The sequence below is a fragment of the Heptranchias perlo genome, chromosome 8 (assembly GCF_035084215.1).
Source record: "Heptranchias perlo isolate sHepPer1 chromosome 8, sHepPer1.hap1, whole genome shotgun sequence".
NCBI classification, from domain to species: domain Eukaryota; kingdom Metazoa; phylum Chordata; class Chondrichthyes; order Hexanchiformes; family Hexanchidae; genus Heptranchias; species Heptranchias perlo.
Genome location: NC_090332.1, coordinates 24,671,145 through 24,695,944, shown reverse-complemented (window position 1 = coordinate 24,695,944; position 24,800 = coordinate 24,671,145). Strand labels below are relative to the sequence as shown.

Below are 24,800 nucleotides of genomic sequence, written 5' to 3'. Positions count from 1 at the left end.
CTCTGGCAATTGTGCACTTTAACACAAAAAGGCTTGCATGACACCTCTTCATTCAATAATCAATCACTTGATGTATATTAACTGAAGTTCATTTGAAATTCAATTGTGCTACTTTTATTTTTGGTGATGTATTTGAGTTACCAGCACTAGCTGGCAGTTCCAGGTCAAGTTCGTTTTGGTGTTGTTCAGAGCCCAGACTGTCGAATCATTAACGTCATTTTTGCTTATACTATGAGCTTATACGTATTATGTTTAAATCTATTTTATTGGTTAGGCAGTATTCTGAGGCCACTAATGATACCTGCAGACAGTTAATGACCATTGACACGAAAGTGGGTGTCATTCACATTGACTGTGCAGAGGATATGATCAAATGTGTTATTTGTCTGAGATGGGTTTTTCAGGTTGGGGTTAAGGTGCTGGCAGCCTTCCCTTGTGGGCCCTGAGTGAAATGAAGTTGAGCAATTTCAATGCACCTCCCAGTGGCCACAAATTCACAGCACAAAACTTAATCTGCCATAGATTCACTTTAACTGGAATTCATCAAGAGATTGTGGGCAATAAGACATTGGAACAGTAATGGGAGCTCCTGTGAATTATTGATAAAGTATTTTGTTGAGATAGTATACAGGGAGCTTTACCATGCATCCAACCTATGTTGTAACTCACCTGAGTGTACTTAATCCAATATTGGGTGCAAGAAATGGATAATGTACCATTCCCTAGAACTGACACTCTGCAGGTTGGCAATGCTGCATTTGACTTTATTATTTATTGACAGGAAAAATCCTTGCTTGGTACAAGTTATACAATCACAACATGGTATTGGTTTCAACAGAAAACTCCTAGTCCTCTCTCCTGGTTTCTGGAGAAATGCATTACATCCCTCCCTACCTTTAAGATAGGGAGTTCCTCAGAGCAGTGTCCTAGGCCCAACCATCTTCAGCTGCTTCATCAATGACCTTCCCTCCATCATAAAGTCAGAAATGGGGATGTTCGCTGATGATTGCACAGTGTTCAGTTCCATTCACAACCCATCAAATAATGAAGCAGTGCAAGCCCGCATGCAGCAAGACCTGGACAACATCCAGGCTTGGGCTCATAAGTGGCAAGTAACATTCGCGCCAGACAAGTGCCAGGCAATGACCATCTCCAACAAGAGAGAGTGTAACCACCTCCCCTTGACATTCAACGGCATTACCATGGACAAAACCCCCACCATCAACATCCTGGGGGGTCACCATTGACCAGAAACTTAACTGGGCCAGCCATATAAATACTGTGGCCACAAGAGCAGGTCAGAGGCTGGGTATTCTGTGGTGAGTGACTCACCTCCTGACTCCCCAAAGCCTTTCCACCATCTACAAGGCACAAGTCAGGAGTGTGATGGAATACTCTCCACTTGCCTGGATGAGTGCAGCTCCAACAACACTCAAGAAGCTCGACACCATCCAGGACAAAGCAGCTCGCTTGATTGGCACCCCATCCACCGCCCTAAACATTCACTCACTTCACCACCGGTGCACTGTGGCTGCAGTGTGTACCATCTACAGGATGCACTGCAGCAACTCGCCAAGGCTTCTTCGACAGCACCTCCCAAACCCGCGACCTTTACCACTTAGAAGGACAAGAGCAGCAGGCACATGGGAACAACATCACCTGCACGTTCCCCTCCAAGTCACACACCATCCCGACTTGGAAAAATATCGCCGTTCCTTCATCGTCGCTGGGTCAAAATCCTGGAACTCCCTCCCAGCACTGTGGGAGAACCGTCACCACACGGACTGCAGCGGTTCAAGAAAGTGGCTCACCACCATCTTCTCAAGGGCAATTAGGGATGGGCAATAAATGCTGGCCTCGCCAGCGACGCCCATGTCCCATGAACGAATTTTAAAAAGTGCAGCACTGTCCAGTGTCGTTGAAGTCAGTTGAAAGTAAAATCGGGCAGGATGCATTAACGCGCGGTCAATCCGCAACCGTTAGCTTTCTGCCCGAGACAAAAGTGAAAAATTACCCCCTGGAATCATCAACAACTTGATTTGGTTCTCCATGAAAACATACTATTGTAATCCCCTTGTTGCTGGTTACCAAACTGATGGTGTGCTGTTGTAATATATAGTGAATAAAATCATCTGCAGATTCATTCTTGTGCAATTCAGCCTGGTGAAATACGATTGGTTAATATGTGGTGTTATACTTGGGAGCGAAATAGTCAGATAGGGCTTTCTTAGTCTTATCATGGTTTGCATCATTTCCAGTATCAGACAGTGTGAAATATATCTTGCCAATGTTCTCCTCCGTAATACAAAAGTAAAGCTATCTTTTGCATTGTATTAGTAATATCAAAACTTGTCACGGCGGTTTCACTCATTTTTCCCACCTTCAAGGGACACAAGTAGTGTTGTCGTAGAGGTCAAATGGGGCATATTAGGAAATCCCAAAGCCACATCGTAGGTAGAACTGTATTTTTACTTAGATAGATAATGATACGTAGGACATACTGGATCTATGGTTATTGATTCATTGCAGACAAAAATGGGCCTACAGTTAAGCAAAGTGTAACATGCAGGAGTTAATGATATTCTAGAACCAGTTTTGTTGCCAAAATGTGGTGTTTGTCTTTATAAGCGCTGTTTATTTATTGACAGGAAATGCCCTTGGTTGTTATAAACTTTACATTGTTTCGACAGAGAGCTCCTGCTTTTCCCCTCTGGAGAATGGATGAAGACAATACAAATGAATCCTTGGAAACTCATTTGAACAAATGCAGAAACTAGATCAATGAATCAGTAAAGGTAACTATTGCAGCTTTAGTGTAAAGCTGACTAACAGGTTTTTCACACAACACTAAGTCATGTAAGAGCAATTTCCCACCATTGACCAATTTTTTGATTCAGATATTTGCAGTAGGAAGCTGAAGAAATCCTCATAACTAAGAGCTTATACTGTGGTTTTTGTGGATGACTAGTGGTTAAGTGTTAAGTGATTTTTAGAAATAAACATCCAGGTTCTGATTACCTCATACCTGAGTCAGCAGAAGTTTCCTTTCACACCCTTCAACATAAATTGCCTTGGGTTACTTCAGTACAATGGGCTATTCTTTCTTGACAGGAGTTGATGGGCCTTTAATTGTGGCATGCCATGTTATGCTTCAAGAGGCTCGAAGCAATGATTAATCTACTATAACAAAAACATTTCTCATGGTACATGGCAGTTCCTAAAACTTTATAATCTCTGGACCATTAATGTAACAATGAGTGTTAGAGGTTAGTAAAGTTTTCCATTTGTATTGCTATGCTATGGCAACATGTAATGACTGTAACCATTTGCTGAGTATTTTATTGTGCACTTAGAATGAATCATTAAGGAAACAAATTGCAAAACACAATCGATGCAAACTACAGCTAAACTTTTTTTTACCTCCTTCTTTTTCTGGTTTTTCATAAACAATGTACTCTGGTTGCCAAATATTAAGAGTTCTTTGGAATTTGTCTCCACTCAAAGATTCTAAGATTGTTTTAGGAATCTTGTGACTTTAGCAGGGGTAGCTCAGGGCTGATCCTGGAGTTGTGTTCATCAGCACTGCATCAGAATCACTACCCCTGACTCCATGGCCATGATTTTGACCTGGAGCAGGGAAGAGAGCGGGGTGGGGGCGGGTGGTGGGTGGGGGGTAGATTTTCACATGGGAAACCCGGAAGCGAAGAAAGTGTGTTACAATCTAAGATCACAACTCAATTGAAGGCTTCTGGGTTTCCTGCTCAATAGCCAGCCGGATTGACAGGCTGGCTGGCTGTTGGGCAGGGAGGCTGGGGATCGGAGAGGAGGGAGGGACGGAGAGATTGTGGGCCGTGGTGGACATCGGGGTGGGAGGGAGGAGCCATGGAGGACATCAAGTTAACAATTGAGATGTGGCTGCAAGTTCCATAGATCTGCCACTGTGTTCTGTTTGTTCAAGCTTTGGCATCTTGCTTATCCTCAGCATTAAGTATAGGTTTGCTGTGAGTAAATAGTTAAACTTTCTTTAATACCATGGAACTTTCTGTGTTTCTAAGCAGGTCAGTCCTAAGCAAGGTATGGTTTTCTTTGTCTCACTTCCTTTAACACCTAAGCATGGGATAAAAAATGTAGGAATTGGTTAATAATGAAAGAGTGGTTCTTTTCTACCTTGGAGCTATCCTCATCCATTCACTCATGTCCACATCTCTGTTAAAGTTAGTGCAGAGAAGCAAATATGCACCATTATTGTAGCCTATGGGAAAATGTTTATGTGTGAACATAAACCCCAAAGCTTTTTGGGCAGAATTCTATTATCATTTAATTTGTAAGTACAAATTACAAATATCCATGTTCTTATAGCATGCCTCAATTTCTACTCTTTGTTTTACCTTTGAGCATTAATGGTATATAAATAGCGTATGCTGGACAAATTGTTTTTTTGTCTTATAACAGTGGGCAGACTCTGCAGGGCTGATAATGTGACAGCAGACACCCCTTATTATCTACCCTATCAAACCCTTTCACAATCTTAAAGATCTCTATCAGGTCACCGCTCAGCCTTCTCTTTTCGAGAGAAAAGAGCTCCAGCCTGCTCAACCTTTCCTGATAAGTATATCCTCCAAGTACTGGTATCATCCTTGTGAATCCTTTTATATCCTTTTTATAATAAGGAGAATGAACTGTGCACAGTACTCCAAGTGTGGTCCAACCAAGGTTCTACACAAGTTTAACATAACTTCTCTGGTTTTCAATTCTAACCCTCTAGAAATGAACTCCAGTGGTTGGTTTGCCCTTTTTATGGCCTTATTAACCTGTGTCGCTACTTTTAATGATTTCTGTATCTCTACCCCGAGATCCCTTTGCTCCTCAACCCTATTTAGACTCTTATTATCCAAGCATTATACGGTCTCCTTAATCTTCCTACCAAAATACACCACCTCACTTGTCTATATTGAAGTTAATTTGCCAATTCATTTATTTACATTGAATTCCATCTGCTTTTTTTTGCCCGTTTCACCATCTTATCAATATCCCATCGCAATTTCCTTTGACCCTCGGAATTATTTACTATGTCTCCTATTTTAGTATCATCTGCAAATTTGGACACCAGTCCCTCTAGCCCTATATCCAAAGTATTGATGCACACAGTGAACAGAAGCAGTCCCAGACTATGGGACACTGCTACCCATTCCTACCACTTTGAGAAACTGCTTTTAACTTTTACTGTTTCTTCCCTTCTAACCAGTTTTAGTCCAATTGTCTACCTTTCCCTAATTCTGTATTCCTTAATTTTCTCCAATAGTCTCCTGCCAAAGGCTTTCTGAAAGTCCATGTATACTTTATCTACTGCATTTCTCCCCATCCAGCATATCCATCACCTTGTCAAAGAACTCTACTAGGTTCGTCAAGTTCAGTTTTCCTTTCTGATGTTTGGGTTGGCTGCTTCTAATTATTTTCTCTTCATCTAGATATTTAGTGATTTCATATTTAATTAAAGATTTCAAAATTTTCCCTACCATTAGTTGGCCTGTATTTATCCAAGGTTCTTTCTGTCTCCCTTTTTGGAAATGGGCCTTACATTGGCTAATCTCCAGTCTTCTGGCACAGATCCACTTTCAAGAGAACCCTGAAGCATAGGGGGGAACGGATTTTAACCTCCCGCCCAGCAGACAGTGGGAGGTGAGGCAGTTAAAATGGAGCACCCGGGGCTTACCCACTCCACTCTTGCCCCGATCTGGCCGACTGAAATGTTAAATTGCAAAATGTTAAAAGAACACCCACCTGATGTTGGTGGGTCATTTTAAATATGCAGATCGGGATCTGATGATGTCATCGGGGCCCGATTGCTATTTTTACCTGAGGCCTGAGTGGGTGAGCAGTGGTGGCTTCCCTGCCAGGCCAAACCACCTGGAACTGGAGCTAGGGGCCAGTAAGATAAGTGGTTTTAATTTTTTGTATGGTTCCTTGCGGGCCAAGAGGAGCAGGAGCGTTCCTCCAGGCCCCACAAGGAAACTTTGGGCCTCCCCCCCCCGCCCCAGGTTACCCCTCACCCCCGACTGTGATTCCCCTCCCCGAGCCCTCACAGCCACTTACCTTGTGCTGGGGATCATTCCAGCAGGTCCCCCGCGGCAGCCTCTGCGCCAGGCAGCTGCTTCCCGCTTACCTCTCAGCTCATTTGGCCGAAACATCGGCGAGCGGCATGTTAATGAGGCCTTGCCATTTAAATCAGCCGAGCCTCCCCGCTGCTTCTCCCAGGTGGGCCGATCGCTTGCTAGGCCATATTCCTGCCCAGGAGATAAAATCGACACTGTAACCTTTCTCTTTTTTCTTTTTTTATTCATTCTAGGGATATGGGCTTTGCTGGCAAGGCCGATATTTATTGCCCATCCCTAGTTGCCCTTGAGAAGGGGTGATGAGCCTTATCCATGACATCCTGAAACTTGAAGTAGTTTCCTTTTTTGTTAAATTGCAAATATTCACTCTGCAATTTTGAAATCTCCTTTTTAAAAATATCCCATTGTTGATCTGTTGTCCTGTGTGCTAATTTCTCTTTCCATCTCACCTCATCCCGCTCACAACCCATCTTTCTAAAATCTGCCCTATTCCAATCCGGTGCCTTTCTTTGTATGCTAACTTTCTCGCTTTCCATTTGGACCTTAAACCTTATGCTGTTGGGGCCATTACACCTGAGGTGCTTGCCCAGATTTACCTGAACTGTTTCATTACTCATAACAGATCTAACAATGCCTCTGCCCTTGTATGATGTGGAGATGCCGGTGATGGACTGGGGTTGACAATTGTAAACAATTTTACAACACCAAGTTATAGTCCAGCAATTTTATTTTAAATTCACAAGCTTTCGGAGGCTTCCTCCTTCGTCAGGTGAACGATGTGAAAATGAAATCCTCGAAATGAAATCGCATTTATAATTCACAGAACAATGCTTGGTGAGTACAGACAGTTTTTTCAACTGCCCGTTGCCAAGGCAATCAGTGTGCAGACAGACAGGTGTTACCTGCCAGGTCTCACAGAATATACAAATCACCAAAAAAAAAAAAAAAAATACCACCTGGAACTGGAGCTAGGGGCCAGTAAGATAAGTGGTTTTAATTTTTTGTATGGTTCCTTGTGGGCCAAGAGGAGCAGGAGCGTTCCTCCAGGCCCCACAAGGAAACTTTGGGCCTCCCCCCCCCGCCCCAGGTTACCCCTCACCCCCGACTGTGATTCCCCTCCCCGAGCCCTCACAGCCACTTACCTTGTGGGCATAGGATCATGCTGTTTGAGGAAGGAGTCCTGCACACGTTTTAGAATTCCATTCTCATTTCTCCATTTACTCCCTCCATGATTCAATCAGTAAATGGGCAATTAAAATCTCCTAGACCAATAATTTTCTTATTCCTACTTATGTCTCTGATCTATCTACAGATGTTCTCTTCCATTTCCCTCCCACAATTAGGGGCTCTGTAGGACAGGCCCACTAATGTAACAATCCTTTTATTTTACTTTGATCTCTGGTCATATTGACTCTGCCTGAACCTTTTTAGTGTACACCAGTTCTAGTGTACAGCATGTAACCTCTCCTTCATCAATACTGCCATTCCTCTTCCTATCTTAAAGTCCATTATAAAAGTAGGAAAACAGCAAGAATTAAAGAGTAAGAGATCTCAAACAAGGCACCATTACCTGATTCTCATCTTATTGCTGGTATTACCAATGCCTGCACTGGTATAGTCTAATCTTAGTACTGCTCCATTGGTAGTTCGGTTCCACGTTCAATTAATGGCCTATGTTATGTTAGTTGTGCTGGTAGGGGTGCTACAGTTAATGCCCTTTATCGCCCTTGGGCTAACGTGGGAGGGAGGAATCATAGGGGCACATCTGGAGCGCTCGTCTGTTGGGGAAGTTGGAGGCGAAATTGGACCATGTAGCGCCCATTTTGTAGGCACTACACGGACACCTAAGCCCCGAAAATGGTATCCGAGATGCGCGAGCACACTTCTGGCGTGAAGTGCACAGTTCGCCTTTTTGGTAAAGGGGTTCACGTGCACCTAACGAATGCCAGCGGCATATAGAGTAGGGAGATGATGACGCGAATCAGTGTGCAATGCTGATTTGAAGCAGCCGGTGACATTTTGGAACTCCCCACTCCAGCCAACGCACTGTCTTAACCTCATACAGCTGAACAGGACTTAAACTGCATGAAGGGCCCCCACCAGTGCTATTTAAAGGGATCATGCAGGAGTTACAGGTTAGTTGCTGGATTATTTATTCTGGCAGCTGATGCAATTGTAGGTGTTTTTGGAAGTTTCCGAAACTTGGCTAAAGTTGCAATATTCTATAGAGAGTGGTCTGGCTGGTCTTGTAGTTCTGATATGGCATTTAAAATATTGTGCTGAAGAAAGTTGCTTCCGGATGGCAGTGGCCTGCTAGGGTTTCCTCTGGGAATTAAATATGACTGGGAGAATGAAGAGAGGCCAGGCAGAGCAGGACAAGCTACTAGAAGAGGGAGGAGCAGGGTACTCAGCAGACGGCCATGTCCAAGGAGGGTCTTCAGAGACCAATTCGCTTATCTCAACTTCAGCGACGACCAATGCATCCGACGGCTGCGGTTCAGAGGTCGTGACTGAGATTTGTCAACTGCTGCAACCGCAGCTACAGCCTCAGAGCAGGGCAAGGACAACATTGCCTGTGGCTGTCAAGGTACCCGTGGTACTTAATTTTGACTGCTCTGGCTCCTTTCAGGCTGCTGCTGGAGATATAAGGAACATTTCGCAGTTGGCAGTGCACTGCTTTATAAGGGAGGTCACTGAGGCTCTGTATGCAATGAGAAACAGATTCATCTCATTCCCTCTTGCCAGAGACAAGCAGCAGGAGCGAGCACGAGGGTTTGCTCGCATTGCAGGCTTCTCCATGGTGCAGGGTGCCATTGACTGCATGCATATTGCCATGCGTGCTCCTCATCTGAACTCGGCCATAATCATGAACAGAAAGGGATTCCATTCACTCAACGTGCAGCTGGTGTGCGACCACACGCAGCGTATCATGCTGGTCAATGCCCGCTATCCTGGCATCAGTCATGATTACTTCATCCTGCAGCAGCCCTCTGTGCCACCTATATTTCAACCAGCATGGCAAGTCAAAGGCCGGTTACTGGATGACAAGGGTTATCCCCTCATGAAATGGTTCGTAACTCCGGACCGGAACGCAAGCGTGCTTGCACAGCAGGCCCACAACGGGAGCCATGCTGCCACACGGAACATCATAAAGCACACCATAGGTGTCCTCAAGCAATGCTTCCCCTGCCTGGTACACTCTCGTGGAGTCCTGCAGTACTCAGCTGAGCGGGTATCAAGATTTGTCGTTGTATGATGCATGCTGCACAACCTGGCCATCGCCTATCAGGAGAGAACCTGAGCAAGAGGAAGAGGACGAGAAGGAAGAGGAAGAGGAGGAAATGGAGGCGGAGGAGGAGGAGGAAGTGCAGCAGGAAGTGGAGGACGAGGCAGGGAGGCTACAAGGTAGACAGGCCCTGTTTGCCAGGGCTTTTCATGATCAGATTATTAATGATCGACAACAGTAATCTCAAAGACACCTCCCCATTCACCAACAGTCCCACACTCCTTACCTTTCCTCTCTCACATGACCATCAAATCGTCCTCCTTATAATTACACACTGGTTCCTCCCTCAGTTCATTGCAGAAATAAAAATCACCACCAAATGCAAATTCAAATCCACATTTATAAATTAACACATGAAACGATGCAAACAAAATGAGACTATTCATCCCTGTGCATTCCCTGAGTGCCTGTCGTTCGTCTGCCTTTACTTTTTCCAGTGCTCCTACGAGTTGCATCCCCAGTGGCTGGAGCATGGGTGGTAGAAGGCTGCTGACCTTCAATTGAGGAGAGTGCAGATGGCCTTGGAGGACGACCTCAAGCTGTTCTGGGCTGGGAGGGCACGGCTTCGGACTGCACCATCTCGGCCTGGGCTGCAGCAGTCTGGCCTGGCTGGCTGATAGGCAATGCCAAGGGCACTGGCAGTTAGGCATGGGTGGGAATAGGAATGCTGTCAGCCTGAGAGAGGACAGCAAGTTCGTCTTCCATGACGCCACTACCACTCTCCCAGGGCGCCGCCTCAGCAATCCTGGTGATCTTTTGGAGAACAGATTGCTGGACTGCTGTGACTCCCTGGAAGCCCAATTCCACAGTGGAACCCAGAGCCACGATAGCAGCAGTCTGAGCTTCCAATGCAGCAATCAGACCTTTGATGGCAGATGTTTGTGCTGCGATGGAAGCTGCAACATCAGTCATAAGACGCTGCATCATGGTGGGTTCCACAGGTGTGCTGATGAGGTGACCACCCATTCCCTGTGGGAATGGATGGGCTCCAAGCTCTGCACAAAGCCCTGTGCCAAGTTGTAGCTGGACTCCTCCAAGCTCCTTGACATTACGCGCAGAGCTTATGGCAGGCTTTCCAGTGCACCAAACATTTGGTTGTGTACGCCCATCAGCCTTCTTCTGTAGCCTGGCCCATCGAAGTCATCATCTGACTCCTCGGCAGCAGAACTAGTGAGCGACCTCGCCCTCTGGCGAGCTGGCACCTGCGGTATCTGTTCACCCTGCCCCAGCTCCTGCGCACTTGTGCCCGGTGTCTCACCATGTGCAGATCCCTCCTCTATCCCAGCCTCTAAAGTACGTGCAGTGTCAGTCTCTGAGCTGGTGGCTGCGAGTGCAAGGTCGAGTGATCTTGTCTCTTCATCATCACTGTCTTCTTCCTCTGCCTCCCCTGACTGGGCAGGTTCCAGTTCTTGGGTATCTGAAATGACAAAGTGGCATGGGTGGAGTTGTGGTGAGGGGAGAGGAGAAAGTAAGACGTCCGGCTCATACCATCTGCAGTACGTGAGTCAGAAAAGATCGTGGACTGAGGGAGAAGTGGGAAGTGAGAAGGAGGATTAGGAATGCAGAAACCCTCATCATCAATACTCCAGCACCACCAGTAGCCACGGCCTCAGCGACGGCCTATCCAGTGATGGCCAGCACTGTGTCCTCCATGGGAGTTAAATCATGCATGCACGTCTGTCCTCCCCCAGTTCTTTCTCGCTGCCTATTGATTTACGCCACCTTCTCCTGCAAAAAAGAGGGAAATATGTCATTGAGTGTCCTGCAAGACGTTTGGGTAATGTGGCTGTCATGGTTGAATAGCTACTGGTGTGTGTGACCTGTGAGTTGTGGGTGTGCGACTTGCAACAGTGGTAATGTGTGAGGGTGAGATAAAGCATCTGATTTGAAGAGTTGAGTACTGATTGACAGAGTTTGTTGGTATGTGGGTGATGGGAGGTGTAGTGCGTGGAGCAGTGGATGAGGCTAATGGTGCAGTTGGTAGGAGATGCCACTTGACAGTTGAATTCACTCACCTTCACCACTCGTGTCAAAGCATTGAACTTCTTCCTGCACTGCATCCATGTTCTTGGCACTATGCTCCTGGCATTGACCTAGTCTGCTACTGCCTCCCACTGCCTCTTGAGCATATGTCTTGAGGGCCTCCTGCCCCCCTGCGGATATAGGATGCCCCTACTTCTGTCCACCTCTTCCACCATCATCCAAGAACCTTGGTGCAGCCATCCTTCCAACGATCAGGGCCTGGGAATCACTTCTCACACCACTTCCTGCAGCCACAGTGCACCTCCCCTTTAAGAGGTGCAGGCTGCCTTTAAGTAGTTCTGGCCACTCCCGATAGCGGGGCCCCCTGCTAATGCTTGCATCCAACCAACAGCGCAGGTAGTGCTGGCTGCAAGCAGCAATCATTTAAATTATCAGGCAGCAGGAATTTTACGCGCGGGTTAATCGCGCGCCGCGATCCCAGCGCCTGTTTTCGGGGGTTATCCACAAGTAACTGGATTTCTGTGTGGATACCCACCTCCCCCTCCCCCTTCCACTCCACCAAAAGAGGTAAGGGGGCGTATCTGGGTCCTGGCCTAATTTCCGACACACTCCTACTGATGTTAGGATTGGAGTATATTTTTTATTATTCGTTCATGGGATGTGGGCGTCGCTGGCGAGGCCGGCATTTATTGCCCATCCCTAATTGCCCTTGAGAAGGTGGTGGTGAGCCACCTTCTTGAACCGCTGCAGTCCGTGTCTTGAAGGTTCTCCAACAGTGCTGTTAGGAAGGGAGTTCCAGGATTTTGACCCAGCGACGATGAAGGAACGGCGATATTTTTCCAAGTCGGTGACTTGGGGGGGAACGTGCAGGTGGTGTTGTTCCCATGTACCTGCTGCTCTTGTCCTTCTAGGTGGTAAAGGTCGCGGGTTTGGGAGGTGCTGTTGAAGAAGCCTTGGCGAGTTGCTGCAGTGCATCCTGTGGATGGTACACACTGCAGCCGCTTTGCGCCGTTGGTGAAGGGAGTGAATGTTTAGGGTGGTGGATGGGGTGCCAATGAAGCGGGCTGCCTTGTCCTGGATGGTGTCGAGCTTCTTGAGTGTTGTTGGAGCTGCACTCATCCAGGCAAGTGGAGAGTATTCCATCACACTCCTGACTTGTGCCTTGTAGATGGTGGAAAGGCTTTGGGGAGTCAGGAGGTGAGTCACTCGCCGCAGAATACCCAGCCTCTTCCTGCTCTTGTGGCCACAGTATTTATATGGCTGGCCCAGTTAAGTTTCTGGTCAATGGTGACCCCCCAGGATGTTGATGGTGGGGGATTCGGCGATGGTAATGCCGTTGAATGTCAAGGGGAGGTGTTTAGACTCTCTCTTGTTGGAGATGGCCATTGCCTGGCACTTGTCTGGCGCGAATGTTACTTGCCACTTATGAGCCCAAGCCTGGATGTTGTCCAGGTCTTGCTGCATGCGGGCTCGGACTGCTTCATTATCTGAGGGGTTGCAAATGGAACTGAACACTGTGCAATCATCAGCGAGCATCCCCATTTCTGACCTTATGATGGAGGGAAGGTCATTGATGAAGCAGCTGAAGATGGTTGGGCCTAGGACACTGCCTTGAGGAACTCTTGCAGCAATGTCCTGGGGTTGAGATGATTGGCCACCAACAACCACTACCATCTTCCTTTGTGCTGGGTATGACTCCAGCCACTGGAGAGTTTTCCCCCTGATTCCCATTGACTTCAATTTTACTAGGGCTCCTTGGTGCCACACTCGGTCAAATGCTGCCTTGATGTCAAGGGCAGTCACTCTCACCTCACCTCTGGAATTCAGCTCTTTTGTCCATGTTTGGACCAAGGCTGTAATGAGGTCTGGAGCCGAGTGGTCTTGGCGGAACCCATCGGTGAGCAGGTTATTGGTGAGTAAGTGCCGCTTGATAGCACTGTCGATGACACTTTCCATCACTTTGCTGATGATCAAGAGTAGGCTGATGGGCGGTAATTGGCTGGATTGGATTTGTCCTGCTTTTTGTGGACAGGACACACCTGGGCAATTTTCCACATTGTCGGGTAGATGCCAGTGTTGTAGCTGTACTGGACCAGCTTGGCTCGAGGCGCAGCTAGTTCTGGAGCACAAGTCTTCAGCACTACAGCTGGGATGTTGTCGGGGCCCAGAGCCTTTGCTGTATCCAGTGCACTCAGCCGTTTCTTGATATCAAGTGGAGTGAATCGAATTGGCTGAAGACTGGCTTCTGTGATGGTGGGGATATTGGGAGGAGGCCGAGATGGATTATCCACTCGGCACTTCTGGCTGAAGAGGGTTGCAAACGCTTCAGCCTTGTCTTTTGCACTCACGTGCTGGACTCTGCCATGATTGAGGATGGGGATGTTTACAGAGCCTCCTCCTCCCGTTAGTTGTTTAATTGTCCACCACCATTCATGACTGGATGTGGCAGGACTGCAGAGCTTTGATCTGATCCGTTGGTTGTGGAATCGCTTAGCTCTGTCTATAGCATGTTGCTTCCGCTGTTTAGCATGCATGTAGTCTTGAGTTGTAGCTTCACTAGGTTGGCACCTCATTTTTAGTTACGCCTGGTGCTGCTCCTGGCATGCTCTTCTACACTCCTCATTGAACCAGGGTTGATCCCCTGGCTTGTTGGTAATGGTAGAGTGAGGGATATGCCGGGCCATGAGGTTACAGATTGTGCTGGAATACAATTCTGCTGCTGCTGATTGCCCACAGCGCCTCATGGATGCCTCGTTTTGAGCTGCTTGATCTGTTCTGAATCTACCCCATTTAGCACGGTGGTAGTGCCACACAACACGTTGGATGGTTTCCTCAGTGCGAAGACGGGACTTCATCCCCACGAGGACTGTGCGGTGGTCACTCCTACCAATACTGTCATGGACAGATGCATTTGCGACAGGTAGATTGGTGAGGACGAGGTCAAGTAAGTTTTTCCCTCGTGTTGGTTCGCCCACCAAATGCCGCAGGCCCAGTCTAGAAGCTATGTCCTTCAGGACTCGGCCAGCTCGGTCAGTAGTGGTGCTACCGAGCCACTCTTGGTGATGGACATTGAAGTCCCCCACCCAGAGTACATTCTGTGCCCTTGCTACCCTCAGTGCTTCCTCCAAGTGGTGTTCAACATGGAGGAGGACTGATTCATCAGCTGAGGGAGGGCAGTAGGAGGTTTCCTTGCCCATGTTTGACCTGTGCCATGAGATTTCATGGGGTCCGGAGTCAATGTTGAGGACTCCCAGGGCCACTCCCTCCTGACTGTATATCACTGTACCGCCACCTCTGGTTTGTCTGTCCTGCCGGTGGGACAGGACATACCCAGGGATGGTGATGGAAGATTCTAGGACGTTGGCTGAAAGGTATGATTCTGAGTATGGCTGTGTCATTTATAACAGTATTCTGGAAGGACTGTGGATTGTTGCATTTAAAATTATGTTTTGACTAATATGTATTAGAATTTAACTCTTTCATAATAGAACAATGTCAGAAAAGTCCTAGGTTTGATCCCCACTTGTGCTGAAGTAGCTGATCTCAGCCGGGGTGGCGGTATGGGGGTACTACAATTCGACTTAGCACCCCTGGTTGAGGGAGGAGGCAAAACAAAACAGCCAAGGTTTCCTCTCCTGATCACTATATAATGACCCCTGTTGCTATCAACACCCAGGCACAACCATGAAGAATGGCCATTTGGACAATGTGACTGTCATGTGCCGAAAAGCCCCTGTGGAACTGTAGCCCAGCAGGAGTCAACACCTTCAAGAAAAGAAGAGAAAAGAGAAAAGAAAATCAGCAATAAAATTAATTCTGGTTTAATTGGCTGGTGCAGTAATGGAGCTGCTGTAATGTTAACACTCCAAGCCCCAACACGAGAGAAGAGACTAGAATTACAAAGGGCTCAACTACATGTACAGACAGACCTGATACAAAATGTTAATTGCGTTGGCGTACGATAAGAGAATACAACCATACAACTTCTGCTGCTTGAACATTGACTTATTTATCTCTGATCACTGTACAACAGGGCGATCGCTTGCTCTCTTTCCTTCTTGGATTTTTTTTTTAAACCCAGTTTTCTCCCTTTCTTTCCAAAGGTTTTGATTCGTGTTGGGATTCTGAACCTTGGAATGGATATCCATTGTCTGCCAGATAACCTCCAATACCTCCCTCAAGTTGCCTTTCATTATATGTGAGTGACTGTCAGCAGATTATTCAACTATGGAAGACAACACAGCCAAGCCCAAATCTGACATCAACCAATGTTCTTCATGTTCACTTTCCTACAGGGGTCCCTCAGTAGCAATCAGGAGCAGCAGCCTCAGCTGAATTGTTTTTCCCCTCTCTAGCCCAGTAGTGCTTTGACCAATTGTAGTATCACGAGTGCTGCCTCAGCCGATCAGCTAAATCAGTACAGAAAAGCGATCATACCTGGGAACTTCTGGTCTGTATGGCTCAGTACCACAGCAGGCAGTGCATTTACCCATTGAGCTATTATAGCGAGCTAGCTCTGCAATGTTAAAAAAATGTTTTTTCATGTACAAATCTACTTGTCATGAATTATTGGCACTTAAAGTTAAATGTTACATATGTTGATCTTTATGGAGTAATTTTAACTCTATGATATGTTTTCAGTATGATAAAATCAAAACAATTCTAAATATAAACAAGCATTGTTAATGATGTTTCTAAATTCTTAAGCAACAGTGGGTGCTGTCCTTTGAGACAAACCGTTTCTCAATAAGTAGCAGATTTATGATAATGCTGTCGAGATGATCTTTCTGTTTTTTTAATTTGACCAAGAACCGGGGAATTGTTTTTTGTCCAAAATAAACATGAGCTCCTCTCTTTTATTAATAACCTGGCACTATGTCTGAGAACCATTCAGCAGAGATTGCTCTAAGCTGTACATGTCTCTGATGTGATTACTGATGATAAACACAGAACATTGTGTGACTATCTGCAGCAGCCCACTGGTTTAGAACTGTTTCTTTCGCCTAAAATCTACTTCTTTGTTTCAAGACAACTTTAAATGGCATAAGATCTGAAATTAGCAAATCTCAAAAAGAGGTAACGAGGGATTAGCCAACTGTTCATCGTACCATGGAGTGCACTCAACACATTCTGCAAATCCCAAGGCCACAAGATTGTCTTCAACAAGTCTGGTTTTCATTTTTGTTATAAATTCCATTGCTTTACTTGCAAGCACAGATAAATATAGAATTTCACTCCCATCAGAGCAGTTATAATTCAACTTTTGAAGACTAAATGCAACGTTTGCAGAGCTGTTGACATTAGGGAAATGGTAAGAGTGCGATTTATGATCAAAAAGAGTGAGACAGGTCATAAGCCCAGTTAAACTTGCAGAGCTGTGTTTATTTTTAAGTATGAAATATATAAAAATACGTAATATTTTTAAACCAAAATGGGCAAATGAGTGACAAATGACAGACCTGCATTTGTTCAGCTAATGTTGCATACTAAAAGCCATTTACTCAACACAAATAAATTAATGAGAATTTTAAAAATATACTTTAAGTTGTTTTAAATTACATACGCAGATATTGACACAGATAAGCTGATTACCATGCAAGAAATAAAGAGGAAAATAAAATCCACGACCCAAAATATCAAACTGAATGCCCCCATTCTGATTATTCTGATCAGCACGTGTTGTATGAGCACTATATTAAATTAGAAACTAGCAAAACATCTATTCCCAAGGTGACTAGATTATAGTGTCCTCAAAAGCGTTTCTTTGCATTCACATGCCCATGCTGTGGATATCCATCCTTTGAGTTTGCACCATTACCTTCCTCAAGTTTCTCTCCCTAACTGTGCTGTTGTCACTATCAAATCTCAAGAATCTGTAGCAACCGAGTTTTTAACCTACCGATGACTTCTGAGGAATCTTTAACTGTGATAGACAGAATAATGTTGCATAATTCTATGTATTTTAATTTAAAAATAGATAATACCTGCTTCATTTTTTCCATCTCTTGCCTGCCCTAGTGGTGCTTGACTGTGCATCTGGAGATAATGATATTGTATTTGTACTGATTAAATCAGAAAGGATTTTTATAGTAGAAGATAGGCACCTTGAGTTATTTTCCCATCTTAATAATGCATTTCAGTCATTAACAATAACCATTTTGGGTGCTTCACTATTCCATGAATTGCAGTTAGACAGCTTAAAAATTGATATTGAATAACAGTCAAAAACAGTCTTATTAATTGTTATAAAACATATTTCAGGAACAGATAATATGGATTGTTCATAACATTGTAAAAAAGCGATCTGAGATGAATTACAGAAAATGTTAACAACTATTGCACAAGAGGTATAACTTGATCCTATCTAGTCTGCTTAGGACCTACTGATCCCAGTCGCTCTAAAATATATCACCAAACTGAGCCTTTTAAATTTAGACTATCAGAAAAGTCATTCACTGCCTGAGAGACTCCTGCCAATCTACCATTTTTCTGCCTGAAGGCACTCTGTAGTTCTATAATGTGCTGGAGTTACTGCTGTGGAGATATCTCCCCAAAATTATGGAGCTTTGAGGATTGATTCAGCTGTATACTAAACACATGATGAATAAGAAACTGGAATATTCTGCATGGAAGGCCAAATGATGTAATGTTCCCATAGAATCCTTCTTCCAGCAGTGTAACAAGCAAATCAGGCAGAAGGGAATGCCATCTCACTCTAAGAGGTGCATTCCTGCTTAAAATGGGCCTCGGGCATCCCGTTGGAAAATGCACCACGAAAATGGGCAGGATGCGCGCAGCCCGTCAATCATATTAAAGTGAGGCCCGGGACTTAAAATCGTCCGGGCTTCACGCTGGCGACATTATGGGGGCTTGTCGCTGACTCCACCCTGAGTTAAATCGGGGCTAAAGTGTTACTTAGTAAGGCGTGTGTAGTCCCACATCATTGTTTTTCTTCCCTGCTGGGATGGCTTCTATTGGAACAAGCAGTGCAAACAACCATTTTGCAAAAAAGCAATGCATTCTGAGTTGAATGATAGAACTTTGCATATAACACAGAGCAACTGAAATCTGGATCAATTTGGATTTTTAAAACAGTTGGCCTCTCATCCCTAGAACCTTCTGTAATATTTTAAACTCCCACAGGATTTGGTTGAGAGTTTCACACAGGGAAAGATAATCAATGTGTCCATTTACAACAGTGATCTAAAGCTGCTTGTGAAGAGTGGACTTCATGGCAACGACAGCTGACATATACTCATCCATTTCTAATTAGACTTGGATGCTTGTGGTTACCCTGACATATACATAACTAATGATCTTGGTCAGTGGAGCTAAAAGGTATCGAAGATGGCTTTTGTTTCTAGATAGAAGGCTGTGCTTTGGAATTATTATTATAGATGAGAAATGATTCATTCAAAAGAGAATGAATTTAGCAGCTGATAACATTAATTGGAACAAAGCGCAAACTATACTGTTGAAGAAACTATAGTCACTAAAGGCATTTTGGTGAGTGTTTACTTGGAATCATTCAGGTTCCTGTTCAGTGAAGTACATACACGGGCTAATCAGACAAACATGATTCTGTTTCTTGAACTGCCTCCACTCCCTAGTAAATATTTGCACTGGCCATAGCCCCATTTGTTTACAGGCCATTTGCAGATTCAGGTTCATTAGAAAGTCTTGATGAAGTATGTTACTACACACAAAAAAAGCTCTGTATTTTCTACAGCATGTTTGACTATTGCACCAGCACTTGGCATTTCTGGAGAACTTTTCTTGCTGAAAACATCCCACGTTTATTTTACATTCTAATCCTTCTCATAAAGATTTGTGGCTCATAAAGCTCCGACTATGGATCCATCCAAAACCTTGGCTATAAGTAATTAATGACTTGATGTACAGACTTACGTTTATCTTTTGGGGATAGGTTAAGTCTGGGAAGCTGTTATTTGGCAACATTAGGTTTTCATTTACAGGGTAGATTTTCTGACTATTTTCACCAGTGGTGCCAGTTAGTACTGTGTGAATGTGGTTGGGGAGATTGAGTAAGTTGGTTTTAGGCACATATCCCACCTTCAGCCCTCTATTTCCTGGCCGGACAATTTTTCTGCACAGAGGTCTCTTGCACAAAAAGAGCCTCATTAAGTTCCCTGCATAGAAGCATCATCATGGAGGTCCCAATATCAGCCGCTTTGTCTAGAACTGAGGTCTCATTGCTCATTTACGGCTATTGGATGCGGAGGGCCGTGTAAGTGATTTCAACTTGTTATAAAACGAACTGGCAGACTTGGCCAGGGGTGCCACCCCAATAAGCTAAATAAAGAAATGAAGATTCATTGAAAGCCTGCTGGCTGGATGAAACTGTTCCATGGGCCAAAATCGTATCTACTTGTATATCAAATATGGGGCTTATTTTTGTCTTTAACACTCCCACTGCTGGAATCGAATTTGTGCCTGCACCTGAATTTCTGATATGTGGTTTCAATTTGCAAAACTCTGCTCCAAAAGCACTAAAGATGAAAATATATATATATATGCCATTATATGGTACATTTTCCAACCCCAGCCATGAGATGGTGGGCCCAGATCGTTATGAGTATTGCATTCACTGGATTGGACCGAGGCTAACCTCGCGCTAACGTCCCAGGTCTGTCTAGTTAAATATTCAGAGTGAGCTCCCACACTGGAATAGACTTGGCACTCTGTTTAATGCAGTGGCAAAATTTTAAGTCCTTAAAGAGCCGCTGCTGCTATTTAAAGTGATTTTCTATGGGGCAGCCAGAAAATCTGTTCCATCAAATCTCGTTATTTCATTCAGCCACACGGAGGAAAGAGGGAGGAGAAGTTCCCTATTCTCAGATGCAGTGTTCAAGGTACTGGTGGAGCAAGTGCAAGAAAGGAGTCCGAAGACTGCCCTTCACACAGGAGAGCCATACACGTTGCTTGGAAGGAGGTTCCTAAATGGATGAATGTGATCTCCAAAATCCACAAAAAATTGGGAACAGATGAAGAGAAGATTTCACAGCTGCAGGAAAGCTGCATTTTTCTATGCAAAGTGTATGGGTGAAGTATACATGCCATAAAAATGTTCCATTCAACCTGTTACAGCTTAACTAGGGCCACGTGCACAGCATTCAGACAACTTTTAAGTTCTTCCACACATTCGCGTGCGTACCCTTATTGCGGCTGAGCAAATTTTGTAGCTTCCACTGAAATCTGAAACTGATGTAAAGTTGTGCCCCCACAACAAGCTTCCAAAAACACCTCGGTGCATGATGCATGCTCTTTTAGTCACACACATCAGAATGTAGGGTAGACTTTGGCACTTTAATATCCGTGCTGTTCAAACTTTCAGTGTCTCAATGCTAATTCTTTGCTTGGTGGAAAATGCGGCACAAGTCAGGAGGGAGCAAAGGCGCATGGAAGAAGGACCCTATAAATACAAGCCTTTTAGCCAATTTTAAGAAGCAAATTCGGGGGCTGGACACAATAGAGGGAGTGGGAAGGTTGGGGGCAGAAGCCGCCTCCAAGCTCAGGGCTAATACCATTCTTTTCTGCTTTCTTTCTTATGTATGTACCCACTCACTGTAGTAGCAGAGCATAACGTACAACACATTGCCATGTAAGTTCTGTTTGAAGGGTTGTCTTGCAGTCAAACATTCTTCTATTTCTATAGGTGCCTCCATCAACCAGCCATAGGTCTCAGCGCCGCAGATGAAGCCATGACCCTGTGTCACTTTCTCCCTCTGTTGCAAGCACCAGCACAGGAGCATCCATCCCAGGGGATCTAGATAGTTAATCAGAGGAGGAAGCACTGGGTGAAGCACTGAGTATGAGCGAGGAGGAGCAGACGGTGGTAGCAGAAGAGAAGGAGAGACCTGAAGGTCAGAGGGTCCATTGGCATCCTTCCTTAGCTTCAGAGCACATGAATTTAGACACATGGAGCCTGCATTTAAAAGAAAGATGCTATCCGAGCACCACTTTTGCTACTCACTCAAATCTGCAGTGGGCTCTCTTAGCCAGTTTCAATATGCTGGTGGATCAGATGGAGAGAGCCATTATGCAGGCTCTCACTGCCATCATAGCTGCCCAGAGATCTGCCCAATTCAGATAAGTGGATATGTGGAAGGAGTGTCCAGCAGTAGGGGCATGGCTGGAGAAGGCATAACTGTGGCCACTGTCTTTCAAATGCTTGGACAAATCAGGAGATAATTTTCAGTATAACCAGGTCAAAATCACCACGGTTCATACGAGCACATGAGAAAGGACAGAAAAAGGCCATCTGCCCTGTCAATAGTCCAGTCACATACACCATCGACCCACCCCCTTGTCAAATAATCTTCTGGGAGAGGTAAAAAACAGAGAAAAACTTGATTCCAATTTAAAGAAGACTCTGAGAAATTTCTCTCCATCCTTTTCAAAAGATAGTGGATGTGCCAGAAAGTGGGCAGGACTAAGCACTGGGCATGGCAGAAGCTGTTGTGGGGCCACCTCATGACCCACCACAAAGAGGTACAGGGCTGCCTCCATTCCAAGAAGTTTCCACAGAACCCAGCAGCCAGTCACCTCACTTACTCCTCCCACCTAGAAGGGCCAACATAAATGATTCTAAAAGACATATATCATATACTGTCATCAATGGGAAGGACTGGGGTAAAAATACATTATTGGCACATACACTGATCACTTGTAGGGAAATAAATTGGTTGTACTTCATTTCAACTTTGACCATAGAGTTGACTTCTGATGAGGTAGAATAAGGGAATAGCAGATTAAAGAATGGGCTTCCATGATAGTTGAGGCAGTACAGAGGACATTGTTGGTGAAGATATATTGAGTCACTGCATCGTGAAATGTGGACAGGGCTGTTTGTGTATTGAGCCAATCGGCAATTATCTGAATGTGTTGTCTTTTCCAGCTTGCTGTATGACATTTTCTGGCTGCAACTGAGGTCGAGCATGCATACATATCTCCAGGGTCCAGGTCATTGTCCTACTTTGCCAATGATTGTGGCTGGGCCTTCTCGTCCACCTGCACCATGGTAATGCCTGTTCAGTACAGCAAAGTTGTACAACATGCAAGACAATATTGTAATCTTTGACATGATGCAGGGTAACTGGGATTGATGGTACTCATGAATTACTACAGTCACCTGGTGCTTGTTTGATTGCCTTCGGGGTTGGAGAGAAATTTCCCAGATTTTTTCTTAAATTGGTCTCAAGTTTTTTCTCTGTATTTTTTTGCCTCTCCTAGGGGTTGATGCTGTATGTGGCTGCACCATATCAGAATGGGGTGGACTTGATGAAGCAAATGGCCTTTTTCCTTCCTTTGTTATATGCTTGTATAAACCTTAGTGGCTTTTGACATGGCTAAACTGAAAAATATTCCCTGATCTGTCCAAGCATCTGAACTGATGGCATGTTTCAGAATGACCCTAGTGGCCATAGGTGGCCCATTATATTGCTGTTCACCTCATGTTCATCACTGACTCAGCAGGGTTATGAGCGAGGGCCGAAGAGGATGTCCTCGATCAGTTAGGAGCCATCTCTCCAGTTTGCCATTTTCTTCGAGTGGCGGTGGCATGACTGATTGTCTTAAATTGATGTCATTGTAACAGTTATCAGGTAACGGGCATCGACTTTGATCATTTTGTGCATATGGTGACACATTAATCGTACATTACTTCTATGTCCACGAAGACCATTGGATTCAGGGTAGGGGCAGAGTGGCTGTATGTGTGCAATTCATAATGCCTTACACTTTGGGAAAACCTGCCACATGGAAATAATGCAGTGCCTTATGCAGATGCTGGCTTTCCATGGGGAAAGTGATGAAAGAGTTTGCCTTGATGACAATGTATCTGTTGGTGAACTGCTGATTGACTGATTTGGCACATATCCCCTGAGGTGACATGGAATAATCCAAAGACATAAACATTCAAGTCTGTGACCTTGGCAGCCATCAACAGAGCTGCCTCTCTTGTCAATGCTGTCTGAAATTCAAGCTGGAGGATGTGGCATAACTATTTGACTGCTGCTCTGGTGAAGTGGTCCAGGGAAGACGGATCTCCTCAGGTACCTATGTTTTTGACTTATGGACACTGCTCCTTGTGTAAGGGTTGGTAAGAACAATCTTCCTGAAGTGTAATTAGGCCTGCTTCTAATTCCTTTTCAAGTACTTATCCTCCTCCAAAAGAACCAGAGAGAGGGACACTCAGGGAATTGTCTTGGTCTAAATTTTCACAGCAGCAACTGAAATTGCATTTCCCAGAAATGCAAAAAGGAGGCTAAAAAGCCCCATAAAAATACAGGAAATCTCATTCAGATAGCACAAATCGAAGAAGGAAAAGTGCAGCAAGAAACAGTACCACCGACCTTTCAAGATTACACGCTCTCAAAGACCAAAGCGTGCCTTTCCAGCATCATCTATTTTATGTGGGCTGAGATAGCGCACAGCATACTCCCACCGAGAAACCCAGCAAGTTGTCTTTAAGGTCATTTGAATGCACCGCAATCATTTTGAGGCTCTTGCATTTTTCGTGAGTAACAAGAACAGGGCAAAAAGATTTTTCGTACAATTTCCAGCCCGCCGCCTGTCTGTTCCATGCTGGTGTCACCGGTTATGTGGACCAGAAAATCAACCCGCATAAGTTTAGGTCTGTTTATGATAGTGCCTGACATCAGAGAAAATTAACAAGACTACATGACCTGATAGCTGCTTAACTGCTTAACCTTCAGATCTTAGGGTTAAACCGCATTAAGCTGATTAACTAGCCCCGAAAAGATGATGCAAAAAGTAAGTCAAACCTGGAAAAACCTTTTAAATGTCATTGTTGGAATACTGAAGTTCTGGTTTGATGAATGCAGCCACTTCTTTCTCCATTTGGCAGAGGGAACAGTTTATCTTTTCCCTGTGCTGACAGGCAGCTTCGATGTAGATTACTCCTTCAGGTGTCTGCATCACAGACACATGGCTGAACAAAGTTCCATGGAGAGGATGTCAAATCCTTTTAGCATTAAACTGTGCATAGGCAGTTATAAGCATTTATTTATTGCTTGAATGATATTTTCTTTCCTTCCAAAGTTGGCTTTTACTGATTAAACCTGATTAGACCACAAAGTTTTCTGATTACAAACTTTTTATTTTATTTTTTGCCCAAGAAAGGATGTGCACATCTGATTTCACTTGATTTTCTTTTGACCCAATTGCAAGAAAGATACAAAACTGCAAAACCAGAAGACTTAATTATTGCATGGCACGGGGACTTGCTATAGCAACCCCATCACAGTAAGATTCACAAATCCGAGGTTTAACCATTAGCCACCCAAAAATGTATAGAATTTCTGTCATCTTTTCAAATGGAAAGCTAAGATTTTGTTAACAGTATAACCCTGGTTGGTTAGCCTTTCAGTACATGT

The 24,800-nt window shown here is 44.8% G+C and overlaps 1 long non-coding RNA gene across 2 annotated transcripts in view; it reads right to left on the bottom strand.

The window, feature by feature from the left end:
- LOC137324167 (uncharacterized) overlaps positions 1-24,262 on the bottom strand; it is an 84,838-nt gene extending 60,576 nt beyond the window's left edge. Inside the window, exon 1 of one of the 2 annotated variants that reach the window (XR_010963528.1) lies at positions 24,199-24,262. This is a non-coding gene — a long non-coding RNA (uncharacterized lncRNA). Of the gene's footprint in view, positions 1-24,188 lie in introns of both variants that reach the window. The other variant, XR_010963529.1, reaches the window with a different exon arrangement.
- Positions 24,263-24,800: the final 538 nt, after the last annotated feature.